Below are 8,015 nucleotides of genomic sequence, written 5' to 3' on the forward strand. Positions count from 1 at the left end.
CCATCACCTATACACATTTTAAAAGCACTAACCTGCAGTCACACCCACATGTTAGTCTAATCTCCTGCTCATACCTGCCAGCATCTTGCCAAAAATGGATCAGGGAATGAGGGACATTTTTTATTTCCTCAGTGGCAGCGCAATAAATCACACACACGTTCACTTTTGCTCACACACACACCAGTCTCGGCAAGTCAAATGGTTATCCATTTTTAATGACACATGGACAACTTGACCTAGTATTGCTTGGCTCTGTGTGGGGTGTGTGTGGGAAGTGTTTCGTAGCAGTAAGAGGAGAGACGCAAGCGAGAATGGATGCCTGGTCCTCCAAGCAGTAAGCCACAGATGAGTCATTTCACCCATGTGATCAAACACTCATGTAAAATCAGTCAAATGCACGGTACAAACAACAAGACGTCTCAGATTTAATAAACCTGGTTTCACACCAATATATCTTTAAATTTTGAGTCAAACAGCTAGGAGCTTCACCCCTCTTGAGGTAGATGTGGCCTTTTTAAAAAGACATTAATTAATCCTGGCTCTGATTTGCACACAACTTTTCACAATGTAATATAGACATTTCTCCTCTGCTAAGAACAACATGTATACCTGTGCTTATAGCATAGCTCTGAACTATATATTGAACAGTGATTGCCGTCTCTACATAAATACTTAAATTTTGCAATGACAAAGGACTGTCTGGATACAATAGTTGGAAGTATATTGAATTTCAAAAGGCATGTAGTCAAAATTCTTGCAGCTCAGCTTTCAATTAGCCATAATTAATTATTAATTATTCCATAATTAATTACGGGGGTGAGGTGTTAATGCCATTAACACATTAACAAATCATAATTAACTATTACTGTAGTATATCCATACACCTATCAACTCCCATGTGTTGGTTTTCCGATTTGGTTAATTTTGTTTAATCATAGGAAACCATGTCCTTTATTTTTCCATAAAATATCCACTATTATAATTCCCTTACAAACATCAAAACCAATATGAATTTTATGTCATAGTTTTTCCTCTTTACCTTAATACTAAACGATAAAAAAATAACTTCAAATTCAAACCTTTTGTCATCTTTGTGGGCGAGTGAGCAGTATACATCCACTGACATGAATGTGATGGCCTGCCTCCTGGGGAAAACACAAGACAAAGAAACGGTTGAATTTTTATTTTATTTTCACTGAGGTTTTTTTTTTTTCTCTATTTTGTTGCAACAAGATGCAAAAATGTCAACCTATCTGCTATTTTGACGCCATAACCACTAAGTGAACACTTAAACTGCTAAACTTGTCAAAGCAAAAACCGTCAAAATTGTTTCTTTATATAAAGTGATGCGTAATGCATCGCAAAAGCGCCTTTTCCATTGTTTTTTTAAAGTTGTATTTTTAAAGAGAAAAAACTAAGGACATTTACCTGCATGAATTTGTAGTTAGTCTGTACCTCAGGTACATGCATGTGAACAAAAACTCTACATTCAAACATTCTGTCACAGAACAAGGATATGATTGCCTGTCAGCACCCAGAAAGTGCCATTTACACAAGAATTGCGTGCATGTGTGTTCCTGTAAGCCACAGAAAGAGATGACTCACTGTTGTCATGGGGAATAGTGAGATTTGAAGGTTTTAGTCAGGCATGCAAAACACTCATTCAGGCGATCACAATTGATTTGAATCAGTACTGCAGGCTAATAAATAGACCCACAGCTCCTGTATGTTTCACGGTACGGCTTTAAAATATACAGGTGTGCAAATTCAAGGGAAAAAAAATAAAAATAAAAAAATAAGACTGTAAGACCAATGAGAGGCAAAAAGCAATCAGCTACACTGAAAGACAGGTAAAAACAAGTAGCATTTATGCAGAGGGGTTTGATTGCAAGACAGCTGAGTGAATGAATAGATGACAGACATCTGGGAAGAGCAGGAAGCCGAGATTCAGAGGGAAGATGTTGAATAAATCAGGGAACAGAGAACTAGCACTGACTAGACAGTAAACTCTAGGATGCAAACTTAGAAACACAAAAAAGCTCAACACAGACTGTGACATCACCACGACTACCAGACTACACATGTACCAAAGAATATAAAAAGAACATACTACATATTAAAGTACAGAAGAGAAAGTACAAAGAACCGTAAAACTATAGAGGAAATTGAAAAAGAAAATATGGAAAGCCAAGAGGGACAAATCTAAAACTAAAGTAGAAAGTTCCTCAAACTCCCAAAGATTATGAGATAATTAGCAGATTTGGGGAGGGGGATATGCTCCAAAATCAAACCAGAGGAAAACCTGGTTTAACTCAGTAGGGACATGTAAAAAAAAAAAAAAAGAATGTGAAAAAAAATCTATTTATCTGAAAGAAGAAATAAAATCAACATCTTGAGCAATTAGGTAGTATTCAGTTTATTCTGATGCAATATGCTGGCAGAAAAAAGAAATCACCTTGACATAAAAAGGTGGAGATTTTTATGTGGATTCAGATAGAATCCACTGTGAAAAAAGAATGGCTGAAAGACCTAAGATCAATGTGACCCCAATGCTTCTCACAAGTGTTTATGAACCTCTGACCGACAGTTTAAAAAAAAAATTTAAATCCTGTATGGTTTTATCCAATAATAGAATATGTCCTTGTTTTTCTGCCAGTTATGTCTTGTCATTTTCCTCACAGAAGGAGACAGATTGATGAGAACACACTGGGAGGCCACTGAGAGCGTGTTTGGCCATGTGACATGCTGTGGACATTGATTGAGAGTGGGAGAAGACAAAGAACCACAATGGCGGGAAAGAAAGGGGTCATTGTCAGCTGCTTTGATGTGAACACTGATACAGAGAAGGAGTGGCAGATGACAAAAGGAAGAAAGAGAGGACGTATAGAGAATACCCATTAAAAAATGTTTTTTTCCTCCGACATCTTATTAAAGCTTCCATTTTGTTGAATTTTAGCAAAAAATTTATGATTCATCATCACAAGTCTCCTAATAATGGCTTTGAAAGATCCCCAATGTGCATGGATGTTGAGACAAAGCTCGGGAGTACAATGAAAGACATTGGCTTCCCTCCATCACAAAGTCCTCTTTGTACCAGACTGAGTAAAGTGTTTGTGGTAAGGAATAACTGAGGAAAAAGAAAGGGATGGAGAGAGCCTCTCTAGTCACAATCATATCCCTACTGTCTGTGGTCAGCAGTGTGGGGCGAGTCTGTGTGGGGAAGTGTGTGAATGGGCTGTAGGCTGAACGAATGAAAGGCTGGTGGTCACCCTGCTGTCGTCATTCATTTAGCGATGGCTCTTCAAAATGCAGCTCGGCTTTAAAAATGTCGATGCAGGTTTCATATAAAACCTTCCAGCAGCAAAATTGAGCCTATCGTCTTCATTTTGAAGTGCATAGGAACAGGAATTGTGTAATGGAACAATGTGCTCTGATTAAAACCTTTTGAAAATTTAACAGGAGACAAGTTGAAATTAAACATTATATGTCAAGTGTAAGGAGAAAGCTGGAAGATTTGATGTTCTGTTTACCTGGGTTTTTTATCTTTTGCTTTAAAATGAAAGGAAACCTGCTATGTTCCCTGTAGTGAATACTAACCTGCTTCAAATGAAAATGCCAACATGGTTGTAATATTATAAAGTGAGAGATAATAACTGAGGTCTTTCTAGATCACATTTCATAGATCACATTTCATTCCGATACCAAATGTTATGGTAATCCATGTCACTGAAACTCCCAAATGCTTTATGTAAATGTGTGCAAATGTCTGTGCAAAGCCATGTGTCATCTGTTTCGAACTGAATCGGTGGATGACAGTGTTTACCCTTGACAGACTCTGAATATCTGTACCAAATTTCTCCATAATTCCAAACTCTTGCATGGATCCACTGTGTATGAAATCTGTCATTCTGCAAACCCTATGAACACAGTGACAGATGGACATCAGAGTTTGGCTCCGAGATGTTTTACTGAGAAAAAAGTGAATTTTTTGCTTAATGCATGCAGCGTTTGTCTTTTATGAATGGAATATGTTGGCACTTCACGGAACAACACAGTGATGAAATAAGGGAGCTTTTTAAGCATGACAACACAGAGCACATAAAACGTGTCAATCACGGATGATGTTTTGCATACTTCAGAGGCCAAAATCTTGGTGTAAGTGTTCATGGTAGCTATGGAGGACCTACGGAGATCCATAACTCAGGTGGGTGAATCTGTTGACAAGACAGTTGTTTGTTGGGGCAATATGGAGGAGTGGCAAGAAGAAAGACATTTTTTGAAAAGGCACCATAAGGAGTCCTGATAAGAGATAGCCACAAGCCACTTGGAAGACAGTACATTTGGAAGACATTAAGGCTAAATATTTTTGGCCTATATGCATGTGCATTTCTGGTATGAAACCAAAACTACAACAGAATGAACACAGGCAATCCAATTGAGAATCTGTGGCAAGTCAGGAAAATTAAAACAAAAACAAAAAATCACCAACCTTGTCTTCCAGTCTTTAGATGGAAAAGTCTGACAACACACCATACAGTCTGATCCCAAGACAGCAGATCTGAAATACCAAAGGTTACAAAAGTTAAGGATGGCTTACAACACTGAAATCTTCACCTGCGAAAGCTGTTTGGCATTTCTCATATCTGGCCGTATAGGAGAAATGCCAAATACAGTCCTGTTGTAATCCGCAGCTTGTAGATCGAAATTCAAGCAAAGACATGGTGTTGCATTAGACAAGTGTTAACAGTATCATGTTCATATTAACAATGCATTTCTCAAACTAGGCTTATATATTGCTCTCCATTCTAACCACCCAGTTTACAGTATAGTTATGTGACTGTCTCTCAAATCAAATCAGTGACATAACAGAGGCGAGTCGACTTTAACCTTCACTGCATTACCTTTTAGTGTGTAAATACTTTACCATGGTGCCATTTGCTGGTCATCAAAGCAGCAACAAATATAACAAAGGAATTATTCAAATATCATAGCACACATTAGTAAACTCATAATGGCACATTTTACACATGAACCACCAGCAGAACCAATTAAGAAAGTTATGATTATCACACTGTTCCATTCAATGATTATGCTGTGTGTGTTGCATTATGCATGTATTATCAGCCAAAAATGGCGGCTTTTGTCCGTTTCCATCCAAATTACAAAAAAATTAATAAAAATGCAGTAAACGCAGTTTTCTGGATCTTTCAGTGCAAATTCACAGTCTGCTGTCACTGTTTCTTAAGGTGGAGAAAGAAAAGTGCTATTTCTACAGTCAAGTGGGCAAGCTTGAACAAAAGTGCAGTGTGTTTTGGCTCAGGGGTGCGAATGGTGGGGGTCCAAATCGACAAATCTACCCTGCGTCAAAAGGAAAGCACACACACCTACACACTCAAGCATGTGCACACCAAAAACAAAGATGGAGAGGAGAAACAGAACAGTCTGTGAATCAAAGTTGGTGTTGTTCACTGTGCTACAAAAGACAAGTGAAAACAGGAAGGAAGTCAGGAATGCATTCAGTTAGAGCTTGGACCCCTGACAACAGTTTCTCCTGGTGGTTTTCAATCATGGCGTGTATTGTTTTGTGTGTGTGTGTGCAATCCTCTGTGAATGGATAAATTCAGGAGGTCTGAGCAAGGTCAATGTGGGCGGAGTTAGACACACCACAGCCTTGCTCTTTGCATCACAACACCTCCTCTGATAATTCACTTGGTGATTCTTTGGGCTCCATGGCACTTTTTCACTGTTTTGCCTTGTTCTTTTGTCTGTCCTTTTAGCTTTTTGCTTTTTGTTCTTGGTTTCTTTTTTATGATGCTTGTTGGAAATGGATTTTTCCTCCCACTGGGAATACAAATGACCAAAGCCTATTCCGAGCACCACCAGTCATCCAGAGAACTGCCTGAAGCACACAGCCACCACCAGCAGAAAAAAGGTTTTCGCTTTTAGTTTGTGGTTTTTTTTTTTTTTTTTTTTTTTTTTTGTTCCTGCTTTTGTAGGTTTATAGATTCAGGCTAAGATGTATTACTACAATGCCTGGAAAAAGCATTCATAGCTGCTGAACTTTTACACATTTTGTCATGAACCTCCACATTCTTAATTGGGCATTTCTGAAACATTTTCAGCATTTTCATGCATTTAGCTCTTTCAGTCAACTCAAACCAGATTTTCCACAGCATAATACCGCCCCCAAATGAAGGGAAATGGTGTATTTAAGATCATGTTTAGTGTTGGTTTTCTTCCACGAATAGCATTTGAATCTAAACCAAAATGTTGGGGGTGTGAATACATTTTTCAAAGAGCTATGCGTCTGCATGTTTCACATAATTTCCTGGCTGGACATGGAAGTTACTGTTGTAGAAATGTGTTTATTACATTTGCAGGTGAGGTGTAATGATAAGAGGACCACAAATTGTCTGTTTTTTTGTTTGTTTTAAATAAGAAAATCAAGAGTCCAGTTATTCATTAAAGCATATCTGAAGAAAAAAAATCGTATTACATAAAGACTCCCACTTTTGTTTTAGTTATGAACCACCCTAGAAGAAGCAAAAGGTTTGGCAGGTCTTGTTCTTTGGAACATAACCAAGCAAGCTTTCAAAATAAAGCAAACAATGCATGTTTCCAAGCACACCCACAGACATTTTGTGTGAACAGTGATGCTAATTTGTCCAAAGAGCCTTGAAATTCTTTTCTCATTGGACTCAGAAGTGTGAGGACATATGGTCTTTCCAGATGGTCGCCAAGTCTGTCTTTTCAAGGTGAAATACTGAAATGTGAGCCAGGTGAGTTTATTAATTGTATTTTGTTCCTTGGACAAATAAGAATTTTAGTTTTTTTTGTGGGGTTATTTTTTAAGAAAAAGGAATCCAAATTCTTTATGCATTCCAAGAGAAATAGCTAGAAAACCATGATACTGCATCACATCACATTTAGTCACTACATCCAGTCAGTCCATGAAGGAATTTACACCCTCATGAAGGTGTGTGTTAACAACTCAAGAAAGAAAATCCTCAGCAGTGACCGCAAAGAGGCAATTGTTGCTGCTCATTAATCTGGGAAAAGTGATTTTCATTTCCAAACACTGAGAAGTCCACCCTACTGTAAAAAGGATTATACACAAGTCGAAAAAAATGCATTACATTTGTTCTGTCAAACTGAACCAAAGCATAAGACTGCAGCGCATAAATATTCAATGTTGAAGGAGAAAAATCTTGAACAAGTAACACTTGTGCCAAAACATTGCCATATGTGTGTAAAAAGATCATGGCTGCACAACTTATATTTGCAATGATCTACCTGAATCAACCACAAGATGCACTGCAAAAACCAAACAACATATTAGGACCTGATGCCAACTGTGGTGAAAAGGTGATGATTTGGGGAACAATGCCAAGCAAATGTACTAAAATCTTCTCCAAAAACAATCCAAGTACATTGGTCCAGTTAAAATGCAGTCCACAACCTGAAGGAGAAAATATTGCAGAAATAACTTGCATAAATAAATGCCTAAAAGCCTAATTTTAGAGATCCAATGATATTTTTAAATCCATCTTTGCTTTCCAAATGTGGCCTAATCAAAATGTTGAAAGTCAGATGTGGTTAGTGAATTTGATCAGCTCTTTCAACAGCATTTAGAAAGCAGTGGACACACCTTTGTGAAATCATCATCACCTTTTAACCACATTTTCACATTTAGAAAAACTTTGAGTCATCTAAAACTTTATTTTGAACCAGTCATTGGTGAATATTCTGGTATGCCTTGTGTGATGCCCACTGATGTGTGCCCACAAAAGTGGAAATAAAAGGTTAATGATGGGTGCAGTAACGGTGTTTCATCGGTAGGGGGCGCATGGGGATTCAGAGCTGCCTGTTGCTCTGTCGTTTCTCATAAGTTGAGAAAATGGAGTAACACACAGACTGCGTCTCCCGTGTGCTCACACAAATGCTGTTTTTCAGCTTCATCATCGGCTGCTAACGGGTCTGGAACCCTGGTACCCGCTACACCTGGATCATTGTAC

General features: G+C 38.1%; 1 long non-coding RNA gene across 3 annotated transcripts in view; it reads right to left on the bottom strand.

Moving 5' to 3' along the window:
* Positions 1 to 8,015, bottom strand: part of LOC106953787 (uncharacterized) — a 61,038-nt gene that overhangs the window by 31,548 nt on the left and 21,475 nt on the right. For 2 of the 3 annotated variants that reach the window (XR_001426254.1, XR_001426255.1), the window contains exons 2-3: positions 4,490 to 4,558; positions 1,080 to 1,145 (exon numbers count right to left, since the gene is read on the bottom strand). This is a non-coding gene — a long non-coding RNA (uncharacterized LOC106953787). The remainder of the gene's footprint in view (positions 1 to 1,079; positions 1,146 to 4,489; positions 4,559 to 8,015) is intronic. The other variant, XR_001426256.1, reaches the window with a different exon arrangement.

The sequence above is a fragment of the Poecilia latipinna genome, unplaced genomic scaffold, assembly GCF_001443285.1.
Source record: "Poecilia latipinna isolate Pla-1442-1.1 unplaced genomic scaffold, P_latipinna-1.0 Scaffold603, whole genome shotgun sequence".
NCBI classification, from domain to species: domain Eukaryota; kingdom Metazoa; phylum Chordata; class Actinopteri; order Cyprinodontiformes; family Poeciliidae; genus Poecilia; species Poecilia latipinna.